General features: G+C 34.0%; 2 pseudogenes across 1 annotated transcript; both read right to left on the bottom strand.

Moving 5' to 3' along the window:
• Nucleotides 1–640: 640 nt before the first annotated feature.
• LOC143587131 (transcription initiation factor TFIID subunit 5-like) lies at nt 641–11,915 on the bottom strand (annotated as a pseudogene). The gene is made up of 16 exons (XR_013144825.1): nt 11,876–11,915; nt 10,691–10,876; nt 10,478–10,559; nt 10,314–10,392; nt 10,134–10,229; nt 9,974–10,032; nt 7,655–7,769; nt 7,448–7,557; nt 7,258–7,365; nt 7,024–7,175; nt 6,845–6,955; nt 6,687–6,756; nt 6,580–6,615; nt 1,004–1,168; nt 834–910; nt 641–757 (listed from the first exon to the last, which is right to left on the bottom strand). The product of XR_013144825.1 is annotated as a transcription initiation factor TFIID subunit 5-like (transcript).
• Nucleotides 11,916–11,961: 46 nt separating this feature from the next.
• On the bottom strand, nt 11,962–14,816 carry LOC143587129 (transcription initiation factor TFIID subunit 5-like; annotated as a pseudogene).
• Nucleotides 14,817–19,250: the final 4,434 nt, after the last annotated feature.

The raw sequence follows: 19,250 nt of genomic DNA, 5'->3' as shown, positions 1-19,250 counted from the left end.
CCGACCTAAAATCCCTATCTTTCTACTGTGTAAAATATTCACCATCTTTACATTGTTTTCTTACCTAAAAAACAGACTAATTACATTAGTATTTCGAATTTTGGATCATTATATTATTATTATTATTATTATTATTATTATTATTATTATTATTATTATTATTCTAGAAATCAAGGATAAAAGGCATATAAATGCAAACAAACTGATTAACTGCATCTTTTTGAAACCTAGGGCTTCAATTTCTCAACTTATAATATCTGAAAGGTAACATGAACCTTATTTAACTTGTAACTTAAGCCTGCAAACTGCTTAATTCAGACTGTTTTACTTTAAGCCTAAAATTGCAAGCTTTTATTTTACTAATTTAAGACATTAGAAACTAATAAACATACATTCAATATTTACAACCTATAATTAACTGAAATTAAAATAAAAAATCCCTAAATTTCAGCTGAGAATGAAATTAAGAAACCGAAGAGCGTAACTAACCGGTGAGAAATCGGAATATGCCGTCGTAGGGCAAGTCCGGCCGGTGAGTCGGCGATTAAAGTGAAATCGTGTGTGATTGATCGATGTCAATGATGCTTCACAATGTAAGCATAGTTAGAGTAATGTTACAGATATTATTACTGATACTCACATCAACGTCAGATAGATGTCTTGCTAGTATCCTTAAAGGTTATACTCTATCCATTGACCAAATTCTTGCGGTTCTATCATGAGATGCACTCGCAAAATAATGCCCAGGTGGACTAAACTGCATACTCGAAAAGAAATTAAGGAAAAATTTAAAAGAAAGTTGGAACAATATGTAAAGGGATAATGGTTTTTACCTGAACATCCCAAACAGGATAATTGTGACCCTTGTAGCAAACAATGTTTGCATTGAACTTTGTGCTCCACAATCGTACTGCATTAGATCATAAACTATCTTGTAAATACATATATTTTGTTAAATCTGATGAAGATGATAGAAGATGTAACTTTTTTCTAATAAACATACCTGTTGAATCTGAAGAAGATGAAAGAAGAAAATCTCCCCAAGGACTAAATGAAGCTGAATAAACAGGTCCAGAATGGCCCTGATTCAATGTGTAATCTCTTTTTCCACCATTTGAACCAAGTGTGTTTTCATTCAGGCCCGGATCATTTTCACTCTGAAGCATAGCTGTAAGGCCCCGTTACCGGTGCCTCACATTTGGGCGTTAGGTTTACTCATAAACACAGTTCTAAATATCAGAGTTAATTAAAAACTTTCGCGGAATAATATAATCTTTCAACCATCCATTACTAACATCCATAACTCGTCTCTTAAAACATAACATAAAACATAGTATCAAAACATCACGACAAATCTTCAGATGCCAGCCTCTTCAGTATTGCCATGTGTCTCCCTCAAGCCAGCTGTCTCAGTCGATTAGTCTGCGTGCATACTAAAAGTCAGCTACGCTGAGTGAGTTCTAGTTAATCAGGCAACTTACAATACATTCACATATTTACTTATCCACCCGAAGGTACATACCTTCCTATTATCTTACATACTTACATGCTTACGTACTTTCATTCTTTCTTTCATAATAACATACGTACTTTCATTCATACACATACACTTTAAAGAGCCTTCCGCCCTATAACCTTCGCCGATATTATTAGGGTCGGTTCCCTACATTCGCCGATATTATTAGGGTCGGTTCCTACATTCGCCGATATTATTAGGGTCGGTTCCCTACATTCGCCGACATTATTAGGGTCGGTTCCCTACATTCGCCGACATTATTAGGTCAGTTACCTACATTCGCCGACATTATTAGGGTCGGTTCCCTTTCTAACCATACTTACCCTTCATATTATACATTCATCACGTACTTACATACATATATATCTCGTACTTGGCATACTACATATTACCTTTCCTATCGATACGTGCAATATCCGAAGATCGTTCACATACCGACGGGCTTTCATTCACATCCAAAATATACATACATAAGTAACATATAAATCATACATGGCATACACTTACCATTTAAGGTAAGTGTATTAACTATCATATCGAGTATGCACACAGCCCCGAAAACATAACAAGGAAATGGGGCTAGAAACTCACCTGAATGCGGTTACGTTCACCGTTTATGGTAATCCCTTTCTTGAGCCATGCACGGCTAACTGTATAATATGTACATGTATTAATTAACTATTGCTACTCATATCGTATTTCTATCTTTATATAACCCACAACGAACGGGGATCCGGGGGCAACGGGGTTCTAGGGGCGGCAGCTCCTAGCAGGGTCCAAGGGGCAGAGCCCCTGGCTGGGGTCGAGCTGCCAGGTCAGCTTGGAAAAATTTTATTTTCATTAACTATCTTAACGCATTTTCCATTAGGATTTTAAGTTATTATTTTATTCACCTACTCTTTCGTTAGCCCGATTCGTGGTCTAGTACTGGATTACTTTTACTTAGACGTTAAGCGAACTTAATAATAAGCGAAGTTATCAGTAGCGATGTTATATGTTAAGCGAACATATGCCAGGCGAACTTAGTATCTAGCGAAGTTATACAGCAGCGAACTTGCTCAGCGAACTTATCAAGAGGTGAAGTTAACATCCAACGAATTTAACAGTGTACGAACTTATATGTTTAAGCGAACATGTTAGTGGGCAAACTTGCCTGGCGAACTTACTTGCAAGCGAACTTGCTTGCAGGGGAAGTTCGCTTGTAGGCGAAGTTGGTCAATAGCCGCCGCTGTTCGTCCTTAATCCCCAAAATCAACATCGTTTTACCGAGAAATTTCTGGATATGATGTTAACCGAACCCGTGATCATTCCCATGGTCTTGTTTGGGTAAAACTTGGCCCGGTAAGACATAAAGTTTGGGTCTTTAGGCTCAAAACGTTCAATATTGGTTCTAAGGTTTATCTTAAACGAGCCGTTTATGTTTACGGGTTTATTAGGTTCGTTTTAACATCAAGTTTATAACTTTACGTTTCGTTTATACCCGATCTACTCTAGGTTCAAGTTTCAAGGCTAGCCGTTCATAAAAACATAAACTTTAAGCTTAAAACATACCTTTTCGTGTTCGTTAGGATCTCGTTTAACTTATATAAAGCTTGTATAATAAGGATCTACACGAACTAGTGTCCACTTGATCCCGAATCTCGCTCAACTCTCTCGGCCGTATATATGTATAGTGATATGTGTGTGTTTGTGAGTGTGTAGAGAAATGTGGAAGATGGAATGAGGATTAAGGTTTTAGGTTGGTTTAAGGGGGTATTTATATCCCTTAAAGCCCATGTACCTAAGGCTCATTCCCTTTAATCCATCTTAATTAGTCCAAGTCCATGATCTTTTCCTTATCTAGTATTCATTAACTATTAACACACAATAAATAAACGCGACTATCTTTATTTAATATTAGAATATTTTAGGATGTTACATGACATCATCCCATATTTTAGTCATGCATCATCAAGAGACAAGTCTTTATTATTCCAAAATTTTTAAAAACAAATTGTCACACCCTTAATTTTCGACTAACGGGGTTTTACCGTGAGGCACGTGACATACCAGGATCTAGCCATGTGTCATAACGAACAACCAATTTATAATGGAAAATATTTAAATATTATTTCTCATCATAATTGAGGTAAGTACATTTACAATACGTTGTTACATTTGTGGAAGCGTATAATTTATGAAAAACATTTAAAAAGCCAGAGTGCGTGTCAAGACGCCCAGACATAACATTTCAGTAAAGACTCCCATCATTATTCGATGCTTAGTGGGATCCATGCATCCTAGACTCATTTCAACTTCGCACGTGCACCTTAAACACCTGAGAAAGACATGCTAAAATGGGGCAACACAACGGTTGGTGAGTTCACAGGTTTGAGTTTGGAAACAAGTTTGTTAAACAAACCATTTAGTAAGTAAGCATTGTAATCAATAAAGCATGGATAATGTATGCATTAGTAATACCGCTAGTTAATTACGCTAGCAGTCATGTTACATTTGTGTGAGTTCCATTGTGACCGAGGCTAATTTGTTCGTTTGTTTGCCACCCACGGAGTCTAATTTAAGACTAGTGCATATTGCATTCCTAGTAAATGAAACGCCCGGCGACTCCCTTAACCGAGAGCCCCGAGGGGGTTCGTCAAACCCAGTAGTACTACCTTTCATTACCGAGCCAATGTACAATTGTTTACCGAGCCAATGTACAATTGTTAACGATCCAATGTGCATGGGGGACTTCTGTTTAAGTGCACCATGTACACATGAGGTATTAAAAAGTCTACAATTATCCAAAAAGTTTGTATGTTGCATGCTTCCCCCCCCCCCCCCCAAAGGAGTAAATAAAAAGTGGGGTAGTGAAACTCACCTCAAATGCGGTTCAAGTTGAAAGTCAACTGCTTAAGTCAAAGTTGTTCTAGTGCCTAAATCATACAAGCACTATAAGTATTTGCTAAGCGATTCCTATAACCCTTAGTATCCAAACAATTCCCTTGTTTATTTGAAGTTTGATTTTTGTTGACTTTGAATAAAGTTTGACTTTTGTTGACTTTGACCAAAGTTTGACTTTTCGTTTGAATTTTGACCAAAAGGTCCAAGTTGTTGACTGTTGACTAAAAAGTCCAAGTCTCGATGACCGAAGACCAAAGTTTGAGTTTTGTTGAGCGTTGACCAAAATGTTGACATTTGACCAAAATATTGACCTTGACCAAAATGTTGACCGGTGACCCGTTGATGACTTTTGACCAATATTCTAGACTTAAGAGTTATTACATGAAGTTCCTAGTCACAATTTAATCAAAAATCAAGTAATGTGCACTTAGTCACTTTTCATACAATCCTATGACTAAGTCCAACTTCTAACAGTTTCAACACTTCACAAGTAAGACTAACTATTTAGTCAAATAGTTCTAAGTTGACCCATAACTTCAAAATTCAATTTACCACAATCAGTCTATTACAAATTACAATTACTTTCACTAACCAATATGTTAATCATCCTTAACAAGTTTTCAATCATCAAAAGTGATTTTTCCAACCAACCAAAACTTGTTATTAAATTACCAAATAATTCACACATATTCTTACAAGTATTAGGTATAACATGTATTTTTCTTAAAATTTTCCAATTCACGCAAATATACAGAATATTCACACTCTACAACAACCTAATTTCAGTGTCTATTTTAACACAGCAGTACAACAATATTTTTCACAAATTCTATATTTTTCCAATTTATGCAAGACCAATTGGATTAGATTCCTAATTCAATTTATAACATTACAGAATTGGAATCACACCCATATCTATTTTTAATACCAAGTTATGAAATTTATAACACAGCTCAGAATATTTCCCTTTCAATCAGGATTGCAACCCGATTTTGTAAATAAATAAAAACTAGTCAAACAAAGTCCAAAAATTATGATTCTTGACTTTTTGAAAACTAGATTCAATGTACTTAATTATAGTGTCAAAAATCAATCAGAAAAACCAACGTATCATCACGTTATTCAATCTACAATCTAAAACACAGAATCTGTCAACAAGCAGATTCAAACCAAAAGTCACAAAAATCATGATTCTTATATCCTTATAATATTTAATCATCAAGGAAAATTTTTATACAATCAAATCTCATGTCTTTCATTATTTTACTGATTCATAAAATAACATTTAGTTACAAAAAGCTTTCCATCTTTTCTTTTATAACAAAACACAAAATTTCTTTTAACAATCAACCTTGATTATTCTTGGTTCATTTTCACAAATTCAACTATTTGGATACTAGATTTTCATGAACCAAAATCAATTTATGAATAAGAATATATACTAAGCTATACTTACCTATTGCTTGATTCAAAATCCAATACTCTTTCTTCCAAATTCACCAAGTTGTTTATGGTTTTTGAGAGAGATTTTGAGAAAATAAAATGTGTGTGTGTGTTTGTGTGAAATGGACGGCCCAAAGGAAAAGAAAAAGAAAAATATAACATTCATTATTATTTACTCATCATTAAACCTTCATTTGCACCCTCATTAAGTCATCATCAATTTGATTAAACTTTAGATAACTTTATTTTATTTAATTTGTAATATGTTACATTTTATTATAAATATTTTCTAGTAATTATATGTTATGCACTTCTCTTTTGTTACTTATCATGTAATATATTATATGCTATGTTAATTAATTGTTCAATCTCTTACAACATATAAGTATACAACAACTAATCATGTAGCATATTAAGCATGTAGCATAATTACATCCATCACATATAATACATGTAACATATCATGTGTGACAAATTTATTATAACATATAGCATGTGTGACAAGTTTATTATTCAAGTTATTAATAACTAGTTACTTTTACTTGGGTCACCAACTACACGACTAACTTAAATGTACGCATACATGACACTACATGCATAAGGGTTTATTAACGTAGTTAACAGAACCAGCTGCTTTTACTAACACAATCAACAGGATTTAACTAGATTTAGTTAATGGAGTTAACTTGAAAATGCCGGGTGTCACACAAATATATGTAACATGTAAAATGACATACAACTGCCCATGCGCCCAAGTTTTGCAACTCCCACACCTGGTGTCAAATAGTTAAAAGTTTAGAAATCAGAAAAAAATATAAAAATAAATAAACATTAGCTAAAAAACCTTGAGTGATGAATCCGAGAATCCACCAACAACCAATGATCCATCATGGGATATTGATGAACAATTTAATCTAAAGCAAGTATACAAAGATAAAATTGGTAAAATATAAAGTTTTGCAAGAGGGTCACATAGTCATACGTAATTATTTAATTACATACCCATTATGTGTGTTGATAAATGTGTAATAACAAACTGATGGAAGTGTTGTATTGCTCAATTGTACACGGTTACGAAGGTCTTCAAGTATAGAATTCTCAACGTCTGTTGGTCTGAGACAATAAATAAAAAATCATTTAAATATAGCAAATATTAAAACTTGACAAAGAAAAAACCATACATCGTGGGCAAAGTAAGCTTTGGTTTGACACGTGGAGCAACAGCTGACTTGTCACCCTCCCCTTTAGCACCTTTCCCAACTGCAGCACCAACCTTGTCTTTCTTTAACTTCTTGAGGGGCCCACCTTTCTTTCCACCCTCTGCTGAATTTTTCTGAACATTAAACACAGAGCTTATCTGTAATTTACAAAAAAAAAAATAAAAAGAATGCATATGCTAAAATGCAAATAAATACCTTATTTTCATCCACCTCCCCTTCTTTAGCATCACCTTCTGTCTTTTCTGAATCTGAGAGCAAACCGCCTGCTTTATCAAGCCGATCTTCTATTATATCTTCTAGCAACTTTAGAACTTTTTAGGGTCAATAATAATCATTTAACTCTATTACGCTATACTATGTGCAAATTGACCGAAAATTGACCAACCCCCCAATGTATTTCTTTTTGATTTATTAGGTTAGCAGCATCTTGACCACTTCCAACAAGTGAAAAGGCTTCAGCATCATCAGAAGTTGGGCTAGGTTGTCCAGGAGAAACTTGTAAAACAGTTACAAGTTTAATTAGCAAATGGAATCAATTTTAGAATGAAAACAAAGGTAAATATTAATTTGTAATAAGAAAATAAGAAATAACCTTGAAAATTTATGTGCTCATTGATAATACCAAGCATTGTAATCGACTTAGTGTTTTGTAGATATTGCAGAAGAAGCTGATAAGAATATTGCACAAGAATAATAATTTACAAAAACTTGTTTAACATAAATTTATCACAAATTTGCTAAGTACATAACATCAGCTGCATATTAGAAAAAAACCATGATTTTGGTTGTAAGGCCCCGTTACCGGTAGCCCTACTTTAACGTCGGATTTACTCATAAACACAGTCCTTCAATTCAGAGTTTATTAAAACTTTTCGCGGAATATAAAACATCAATCATTTGTTACAAAACATTAAATCTTTTCTTTGATACCATAACACAAAACTTTATATTTAAAACATCTTTACTTCTTTCTTCATATGCCAGCCGTTCAATCCATGCCATGCGTCATCCTCTTGCTAGCTCTGTAATCGGCTCACCTGCGTGCATACTAAAAGTCAGCTACGCTGAGTGAGTTCTAGTTAATCAGGCAACATACAATCTATTCCCATATGTTACTTCCCGTATCCGAAGACACATATTACTACCTTAACCTTGTATAAATATCCATAGGAGGATCGTCACGTAATATCTATTAAAAGAACCATTACCATTACCCTACCATATATAATTTCCATAGGAGGAACACTATACTATCCATAGAAGGAACACTTTACTATCCATAAAAGGAACACTATACCTTCCATAAAAGGAACACTATACCTTCCATAAAAGGAACACTATACTTTCCATAGAAGGAACACTATACCTTCCATAAAAGGAACACTATACCTTATTATTTAATATCCATGTAAGGAGCTAGTCACTTCCCTTGACGATACGTGCAATATCTGAAGATCGTTCACGTACCGTCAAGCAATCAATCGTATCGATCACATATACCATACACGGCATACACATAAAATTATATCCTTTCGTTCATACTTTCTTACTTTCTTTTGTATTATCTTACTTTCATATCTTACGTTATAAAGAGCATTACGCCCTACATTCCTCGAGTATTACTAGGGCTCGGTACCCTCTTCGTAACCATACAACCATACGTTATCATTTCTTTCTTCTATTATCTCTATCATGTTCATACACATAAACATACATAACATACTTACCTTATTCTTAGCGCTACAACCTGACAGTACGTGCAATATCCGAAGATCGTTCACGTACCATCAAGCAATCATTCCTACATTTCACATTATCCACATAAGGCATACACTTATCTCTTAGGATAAGTGTATTAACAAACATATTGAGTATGCACACAGCCCTGAAAACGTAACACATAAATGGGGCTAGAAACTCACCTGAATTCTGCTTCTTTTTCTGATAGCTGTAAATCCCTTCTCTATCTGAGCTCGGCTGACTGTACAAGTTACACGTATCAATACTCGCCTGATCTAATCTGGTGGCCTAGTAGTGGCTTACTTAACTTATCGCTTTTTAATTTATTTTCTAATCAAACTTAGCTCTAGGCGAAGTTAACCTTAGGCGAACTTAGCTGTAGGCGAAGTTACCAGCTAGGCGAACTTAGCTTTACAGCGAAGTTGCCATCAGGCGAACTTGGCTTCAGGCGAAGTTGTCATCAGGCGAACTTGGCCTCAGGCGAAGTTACCAGTTAGGCGAACTTAACTTTACAGCGAAGTTGCCATTAGGCGAACTTAGCTTGCAGGCGAAGTTCATCAGGCGAACTTAGCTTGCAGGCGAAATTCATCGCGTTGAAGGCGAAGTTGCCCAGATGCAGGCGAAGTTACCCAAACAGCCGCTGTTCGGTTTCTTTCCAGCATTTTGAGCGTTTTTAACACCCTTGCTATGGTTCAATATCACCCACTACGCTTCCCGACCATCTTCGGTCGCCTATACACTAAAAAGCTTGGATCTTTAAACCTTAAAGGTCAAGAATCATACCTTTTTGAGCTTGTTTGGATCTTGTTTAACTTGTTAACACAACTAATCGCTCTCTCTCGGACCTGCCCGATTCTTCCCTTGGCTCAGCCGGTTCCGGCGAAGTTAGTGGGTATGTGTGTGTTAGGGAGTTTGGTGAAATATGAAAGATATTTTGGGGTTTAGGGGATATTTATATCCCTGAAATCCCATGGACCTAAGGCCCATTCTCATTTAACCCATCTCTATTAATCCAAATCCATAACCCATGTCCAATACCCAATGCTAGCCCGACCCATACCAACTCCTATTCTATTATCTATTTCCAGATAACCCGAGTAAACTTTCCCTCTATTATTAAGTAATATAATTAATATTATCTTGAAATTTCGGGATGTTACATTGGTATTACCTTACATATCTTTATATTCACTTTGCTCTGCCTTAAAGTATGAGCAAACTCCATCTCTTGTGTATTCATGAAAGAAGGATTTATTCAGACATAATGGAAGTGTTTTAACTTTTAAACAATTAGCACAGTTGAGAGGTTTAAGGTATCAGATAACTAACATCCAGATGAGACGGGCAAAGAACACCGGCTAACTTTTTGAGATCACGTGAATGCATCATCTCATGATCCTCACGGAAGGTATCGAAAAATGCTCGGGCTGAAAATCCAAGCACAAGTTTTAAAAAAGGGAAAAGGAGAATCTCAATTAATATGTAGTACATTCAAGATATAATATGAGTACCTTCTTGAAGATGACTTTTTGATATGAGATCCATGAAGCAATGAATAAATACTGTATAGAGAACACGAAGCAATTCATGCTGAATTTGTTAAAACACAAATAAAGTTAAGATATGACACATATATACTATGTAGAGAACATGAAGAGATTCAGTATATTAGCACCATGTATTCATCTAGTGAACTATAAGTTCACGATCTCAACTTGCTATATCCATCGTGGTTCATTGCAGGGATATTTTCAGACCTGAAATTTGGAGAAAAATCCTTTCATATTTTATTGGGCATTTTTTAACCTCCAAAGAGAGATTGCATACACTAATGACAAATAACTAATTAACAGTTGGGAACAAAGTGAAGAGAGGGTAAAGAAAGTACTCAGAGAATGTGAGGATTTGTTTAGTAAGATCCGAGTCTGAAGCATCATTGGCATTCTTATTGTTTTTGTTTTGTTTTTCTTGTTGTAAAATCTGCTCAGTTTGTGTAAATCCCTTTTTCTTCAAATACTGAAATACAATTTTATCTAACTCGTCTTCCATTTCTGTTTCCTTTATGTTTTTGTAACTAAAATATAAAATGTTGTCAGATCAAATCCAAACTTGTTCAAAATAAACTCAAATCAGTACACAAAACGATAATATTAAACACGAACAAATAACAAAGTTGACACCATGTCTAGCTAATATTAAGCACAATTCATCAAGAGACCTATCTGAAAAGATAAATCCTAAGCTATTCAATTACACACAATCAAATCCGTTCTTCTTCTGGATTTCCATGGTCCTAACCATTTCTTTAATCTGAAATCCAATCACCGGAGCAAGGATAGACAATGGAAGAACGGTGGTTTCCTGGTCTGGTGAGTGGAATCCCAATGGTTGTGTGGAATTAAGGATCAAGATATGCATCTGATGGTTTGGTATTTTTTTAGGGTTTTTTTTTGTTAATCTTCTAAGGGCACATTTGTCATATTCAATATTTTAATAAAAAATGGGAGAATATGAAATTAAAAGTTTTGGCTGGGTAGATACGCAATTGTCCCCTTTTCTAATTAACAGGTTTAATCATGTCTTAAACAGGTTTCCAATTGCCAGCCCGACCTAAAAGCCCTATCTTTCTACTGTGTAAAATATTCACCATATTTACATTCTTTTCTCACCTAAACGACAGACTAATTACATTAGTATTTGTAATTTTGGATCATAATATTATTATTATTATTATTATTATTATGATTCTAGAAATTAGGGATAAAAGGCATATAAATGCAAACAAACTGATTAACTGCATCTTTTTAAAACCTAGGGCTTCAATTTCTCAACTTATAACATCTGAAAGGTAACATGAACCTAATTTAACTTGTAACTTAAACCTGCAAACTGCTTAATTCAGACTGTTTTACTTTAAGCCTAAAACTGCAAGCTTTTATTAATCTAATTTAAGACATTAGAAACTAATAAACATACATTCAATATTTACAACCTATAATTAACTGAAATTAAAATAAAAAAGCCCTAAATTTCAGCTGAGAGTGAAATTGAGAAACCGGAGAGCGGAACTAACCGGTGAGAAATCGGAATATGCCGTCGGAGGGCAAGTCCGGCAGATGAGTCGACGATTGAAGTGAAATCCTGTGTGATTGATCGATGTCAATGATGCTTCACAATGTAAACATAGTTATAGTAATGTTAGAGATATTATTACTAATACTCACATCAACGTCAGATAGATGTCCTGCTAGTATCCTTAAAGGATGTCCTCTGTCCGTTGACCAAATTCTTGCGGTTCTGTCATGAGATGCACTCGCAAAATAATGCCCAAGTGGACTAAACTGCATACTCGAAAAGAAATTAAGGAAAAAGTTAAAAGAAAGTTGGAACAATATGTAAAGGAATAATGGTTTTTACCTAAACATCCCAAACAGGATAATTTTGACCCTTGTAGCAAACAATGTTTGCATTGAACTTTGTGCTCCACAAATCGTACTACATTAGATCATAAACTATCTTGTAAATACATATATTTTGTTAAATCTGATGAAGATGATAGAAGATGTAACTTTTTTCTAATAAACATACATGTTGAATCTGAAGAAGATGAAAGAAGAAAATCTCCCCAAGGACTAAATGAAGCTGAATAAACAGGTCCAGAATGGCCCTGATACAATGTGTAAGCTCTTTTTCCACCATTTGAACCAAGTGTGTTTTCATTCAGGCCTGAATCATTTTCACTCTGAAGCATTGCTGACATCATCCCATATTTTTGTCATACATCATCAAGAGACAAGTCTTTATTTTTCCAAAATTTTTAACAACAAATATAGGTAACAAGTAAAATGACTTACAACTGCCCATGCGCCCAAGTTTTGCAACATCCCACACCTGGTGTCAAATAGTTAAAAGTTTAGAAATCAGAAAAAAAATATAAAAATAAATAAACATTAGCTAAAAAACCTTGAGTGATGAATCTGAGAATCCACCAACAACCAATGATCCATCATGAGATATTGATGAACAATTTAATCTAAAGCAAGTATACAAAGATAAAATTAGTAAAATATAAGGTTTTGCAAGAGGGTCACATAGTCATACATAATTATTTAATTACATACCCATTATGTGTGTTAATAAATGTGTAGAAACAAACTGATGAAAGTGTTGTATTGCTCAATTGTACACGGTTACGAAGGTCTTCAAGTATAGAATTCTCAACGTCTGTTGGTCTGAGGTAATAAATAAAAAATCATTTAAATATAGCAAATATTAAAACTTGACATAGAAATAACCATACATCATAGGCAAAGTAAGCTCTGGTTTGACACGTGGAGCAGCTGCTGATTTGTCACCCTCCCCTTTAGCACCTTTCCCTGCTACAGCACCAACCTTGTCTTTCTTTAAATTCTTGAGGGGCCCACCTTGCTTTCCACCCTCTGCTGAATTTTTCTGAACAATAAACACAGAGCTTATCTGTAATTTACAAAAAAAATAAAAAGAATGCATATGCTAAAATGCAAATAAATAAATTATTTTCATCCACCTCCCCTTCTTTAGCATCACCTTCTGTCTTTTCTGAATCTGAGAGCAAACCGCCTGCTTTATCAAGCCGATCTTCTATTATATCTTCAAGCAACTATAGAACTTTTTAGGGTCAATAATAATCATTTAACTCTATTACCCTATACTATGTGCAAATTGACCAACCCCCAAATGTATTTCTTTCTGATTTATTAGTTTAGCAGTATCTTGACAACTTCTAACACGTGAAAAGGCTTCAGCATCATCAGAAATTGAGCTAGGTTGTCCAGGAGAAACTTTTAAAACAGTTACAAGTTTAATTAGCAAATGGAATCAATTTTAGAATGGAAACAAAGGTAAATATTAATTTGTAATAAGAAAATAAGAAATCACCTTGAAAATTTATGTGCCCATTGATAATACCAAGCATTTTAATCGACTTAGTGTTGTGTAGATATTACAGAAGAAGCTCATAAGAATACTGCACAAGAATAATAATTTACAAAAACTTGTTTAACATAAATTTATCACAAATTTGCTAAGTACATAACATCAACTGCATATTAGAAAAAAAACCATGATTTTAGTATTACCTGACATATCTTTATATTCACTTTGCTCTGTCTTAAAGTATGAGCAAACTCCATCTCCCGTGTATTCATGAAAGAAGGATTTATTCGGACATAATGGAAGTGTTTTAACTTTTAAGCAGTTAGCACAGTTGAGAGGTTTAAGGTATCAGATAAATAACATCCAGATGAGACGGACAAAGAACACCGGCTAACTTTTTGAGATCACGTGAATGCATCATCTCATGATCCTCACGGAATGTATCGAAAAATGCTCTGGCTGAAAATCCAAGCACAAGTTTTAAAAAAGTAAAAAGGAGAATCTCAATTAATATGTAGTACATTCAAGATATAATATGGGTACCTTCTTGAAGATGACTTTTTGCTATGAGATCCATGAAGCAATGAATAAATACTGGATAGAGAACACGAAGCAATTCATGCTGCATTTGATAAAACACAAATAAGTTAAGATATGACACATATATACTATGTAAAGAACATGAAGCGATTCAGTATATTAGCACCTTGTATTCATCTAGTGAACTATAAGTCCATGATCTCAACTTGCTATATCCATCGTGGTACATTACAGGGATATTTTCAGACCTGAAATTTGGAGCAAAATCCTTTCATATTTTATTGGTCATTTTTTAACCTCCAAAGAGAGATTGCATACACTAATGACAAATAACTAATTAACAGTCGGGAACAAAGTGAAGAGAGGGGTAAAGAAAGTACTCAGAGAATGTGAGGATTTGTTTAGTAAGATCCGAGTCTGAAGCATCATGGCATTCTTATTGTTTTTGTTTTGTTTTTCTTGTTGGAAAATCTGCTCAGTTTGTGTAAATCCGTTTTTCTTCAAATACTGAAATACAATTTTATCTAACTCGTCTTCCATTTCTGTTTCCTTTATGTTTTTGTAACTAAAATACAAAATATTGTCATATTAAATCCAAACTTGTTCAAAATAGACTCAAATCAGTACACAAAACGATAATATTAAACACGAACAAATAACAAAGTTGACATCATGTCTAGCTAATATTAAGCACAATTCATCAAGAGACATATCTGAAAAGATAAACCCTTAGCTATTCAATTCCACACAATTAAATCCGTTCTTCTACTGGATTTTGATGGTCCTAACCCGTTCTTCAATATGAAATCCAATCACCGGAGCAAGGATAGACAATGGAAGAACGGTGGTTTCCTGGTGTGGTGAGTGGGATCCCGATGGTTTTGTGGAATTAAGGATCAAGATATGCATCTGATGGTTTGGTATTTTTTTAGAGTTTTTTTTTTGTTAGTCTTTTAATGGCACATTTTTCATATTCAATATTTTAATAAAATGGAAGAATATAAAATTAAAAGTTTTGGTTGGGTAGATACGCAATTGTCCCCTTTTCTAATTAACAGGTTTAATCATGTCTTAAATAGGTTTCCAATTGCCAGCCCGACCTAAAAGCCCTATCTTTCTACTGTGTAAAATATTCACCATTTTTACATTGTTTTCTCACCTAAATAACAGACTAATTACATTAGTATTTGGAATTTTGGATCATTATATTATTATTATTATTATTATTATTATTATTATTATTATTATTATTATTATTATGTTTCTAGAAATTAGGGATAAAAGGCATATAAATTTAAACAAACTGATTAACTGCATCTTTTTAAAACCTTGGGCTTCAATTTCTCAACTTGTAACATCTGAAAGGTAACATGAACCTAATTTAACTTGTAACTTAAACCTGCAAACTGCTTAATATAGACTGTTTTACTTTAAGCCTAAAATTGCAAGCATTTATTAAACTAATTTAAGACATTAGAAACTAATAAACATACATTCAATATTTACAACCTATAATTAACTGAAATTAAAATAAAAAAGCCCTAAATTTCAGCTGAGAGTGAAATTGAGAAACCGGGGAGTGGAACTAACCGGTGAGAAATCGAAATATGTCGTCGGAGGGCAAGTCCGGTAGGTTAGTCGGCGATTGAAGTGAAATCGTGTGTGATTGATCGATGTCTCGTTGCGAGGGTCTTTTGGGGCTGGGCTTATTATTCAAAAACCATGTTGGGTTGTAATATGTGGGCTACATAAATAATAATAATAATAATAATAATAATAATAATAACAAAGATATATAAATGATGGGTAAAGTTAAAATACAAAGGGAGATAAAAATGAGAAGTATGAAAAGAATTTATGACCACACAAACAATTCCTTAAAAATAAATTCAAAAAAATAGTAAATTCATCATATCTTAATGTATAAATAAAAATAAAAAAAATTTAAAAAACTAAAATTTTCCGCCATCATTCCCGTTCAAAATAAAAAATACAAAAACATTAAAAAATTTTGACGAAAATACACAATGCTAAGATCAAATACACAATGACAAAAATGAACAAAATACACAATTAAAACTAAAAAGGGACACGGTAGATCGCAAATTTTAACACAATGTTAAACAAAATATAGCACAATGTTGAGTAATATAACACAATATAAAGAAAAAAAGACACAATCAATAACGAAATAAACACAAAACACAATGATAAACAAAAAAGACACAATGTTAAGGAAAAAAGACATGATGAAATAAACACAAAACACAATGATAAACAAAAAGACATGATGAATCATTTCACTTACCTTAGTTTTTTTTATGAAAACGAGAAAAACGATGGAAACATTTTTGTGTTTTTTACTTTTTTCATTTTTTTATTAAATTTTGAGTTATGATTTTTTTATTTATTTATTTTTTAAATTTTTGAGAGGTTTTTTGTGTGGCTACAACTCCTTATCATTATTCTCATTTATGTTCTCCTTTGTATAATAACTTACCCTATAAATGATAGTTATTACTATAGTTATAAATTAAAATTTTTTGTTTAATTTAAAGGAGTTAAGGTACAGGTGCACCAACCGTGTTTTTTCTAAAACCCGGCTCTAGGTATAGAATCGGGTTCAAGTATAATCTGGTATTGGCAATACCCGGGTCGGGTATATAACCGATAGTTTGAACACTTTGTTTTTGGGTATAGAAAAAAACCCTATTTTCGGGTTTTTTTGGGGTATAAATTGAGTTTTTTAAGGGGCTGCACTTTTTTTGGGTTTATTTTTGGGCATTTTCAGGTATTTTCGGTGGAAAAACATGGCCCCGGTTTTCGGGTATTATCGGGTACAAATCGAGTCCAGTTTCGAGTTCAGTTTATTTTGTGCATCTGTAAGTAAAGGTGAGGATGTGAGGTAGCTAACGGGAGTTAACGAGTGAAGTTATGTTGGCTCGAATTGAATTTGTATACAATCGAGCCAGTTTCGAGTGAGCTTTTCCTAAAAGAATTTTGAGTTTCGAGCGTTTTATGAACTTGCTGATGTAGACTTGAATAAATCACGAAAGTGGTTATTTTTTAGCGTTATGTGAGAACCATTCCGCACTTACCGTAACGTATGAGTATATTTTTGTTGCAGGTTATGTTTTAATCCAATGAAAGATGTGTGCCATTAGTTATGGGAGTGTAAAAATCAGATACACAAATTGACTCGCATAGCGTAATATATGTTGAAACCCTTATCTGTTTCATGGATTTTTTTTAGGAAGCAGTACTTGGATTTTTCCAAAATAAGTTGAATTTTTAAAAAGTTAGAATATTTAGAAGAAAATTTGAATTTGTAATCATTATGAACGGCAAAACATCATTAATGAAATCTATCGTTACGGACATCCCCACTTATCGGGTGTCGTCATCAACATTGCGACTATAGCTATCATTGTCGTTGCCGCCATATGTACCCGCCAATATCATTGGTGGAGTGATCTGCCTACCGTACATGAATCGGTTTCATTGAGGGATTTAATTCCAAATTTCAGTTTATTTTCAAGCCTCACACATTAAGAACGTAGATGAGATTCTAGTTTCATTAAATTATGCAAATCAAGCACGTTAAAATAAGAATTGAGGTTTTAGTTTCATTTGTATTCCTGAACCAAATGAGTCGTAAAATCATGTAACCAGTCACCAATGCATTCGATATGCGAGTACATGAAACGATAAAGTTCGCACGAAAGATTCAAAACTAAAATGCCATATCAAGTTTATCTAAATGTTGTATGTGAACTTGTGGTAAAGTCCTGAAAATATAATAAACAATAAACAATAATATGTATGTGAATTTGATTTTTTATTATTTTATAGCAGCCAAGTATATATGATCTTGTCTAAAGTGTAACAAATTAAGAAAAATAACCACTTTTATGATTTTCTGAAAAACTTTTAGCTAGTTTAATTTACAAGCTCAGCAATAAATAAATTTTTAAATATTCAAAAAAAAAAACTTAAACTATGGCATAACTATAAACCTAGTACAATCATCATTACCATATAATAATGATAATAACATACTTAGGTTAGGCTGAGGGGTGTGGAGCGCTAGTGGGGGCGCGTGAGCCCATCCGCTCGCGCCCCGGGGCGCGAGCACCACACCACTGAGGCGCGAGAGGGGCGCGAGAGGAGCGCGAGCGCGGAAAAAGAGGCAGGCGCAAGGCCAGTAGCGGCTGGGAAAGGGCGTAAAGGTGTCTTGGGTTGCGTAAATAGAGCCGTTGGGCTCTTTGTTTATTAAAAAAAAAAGTTTTTTTCTCTATAAAACCAATATCACATACCACCCAAAACCAATATCACATACCAATATCATAACATAGCAAATATCAAGAGCCGTGAGATACACGGGGATCTTCGACATGAGTTGGTTGAACATTTGTGGGCGAGGCGACCAGATGATCTTGTATTAGATTAGTTTTATTATTAAATATTATTGTTTGTTTAATTTTTAGTATTTTTTTTTTATTATGAATTTTCAAAAAAATGTGTGTTTTTTTAAATAATTTTTGAGTTTTTTTAATAATACGTTTTTTTAATACATTTATAAAAAAATAAAAAAAAAAACCGCTCGCGCCCCCTCTCGCGCCCCTCCACACCATGTCCCGGGGCGCGAGCACCACTACCAACACCCATCTTATCAAGTTTCTCTCTCTGCCACACGTCACAATATTATTGGCTGGAGCCCCCACTCGCGCCCCCTTCTCACGCCCCCCACACCCCTCAGCCTTATATATCAAAAATCATAATAACTTTGTCTTCTACTAAACGTTGTGTTGCCTATGTATTATTGGAAGCATGTTAAGGATACTAGGATAGTTAATTTGGAAGGCACAATCATATGTATTCACACTTCACATGCCCAATGCCCATATTGTCAATCTTTGTATTATGCTCATATGTATTATTCGACAAAGAAAAAAGCCGATAAGTTCAAAGCAATTTCTACCTATAGGTTTGTG

The sequence above is a fragment of the Bidens hawaiensis genome, unplaced genomic scaffold (assembly GCF_021521415.1).
Source record: "Bidens hawaiensis isolate Kalapana, Puna unplaced genomic scaffold, B.hawaiensis_p1.1 tig00035151_1, whole genome shotgun sequence".
In the NCBI taxonomy this organism is placed as follows: Eukaryota; Viridiplantae; Streptophyta; class Magnoliopsida; order Asterales; family Asteraceae; genus Bidens; species Bidens hawaiensis.
The sequence above is the reverse complement of the archived record's forward strand: the minus strand, read 5'-3'. Positions and strand labels throughout refer to the sequence as shown.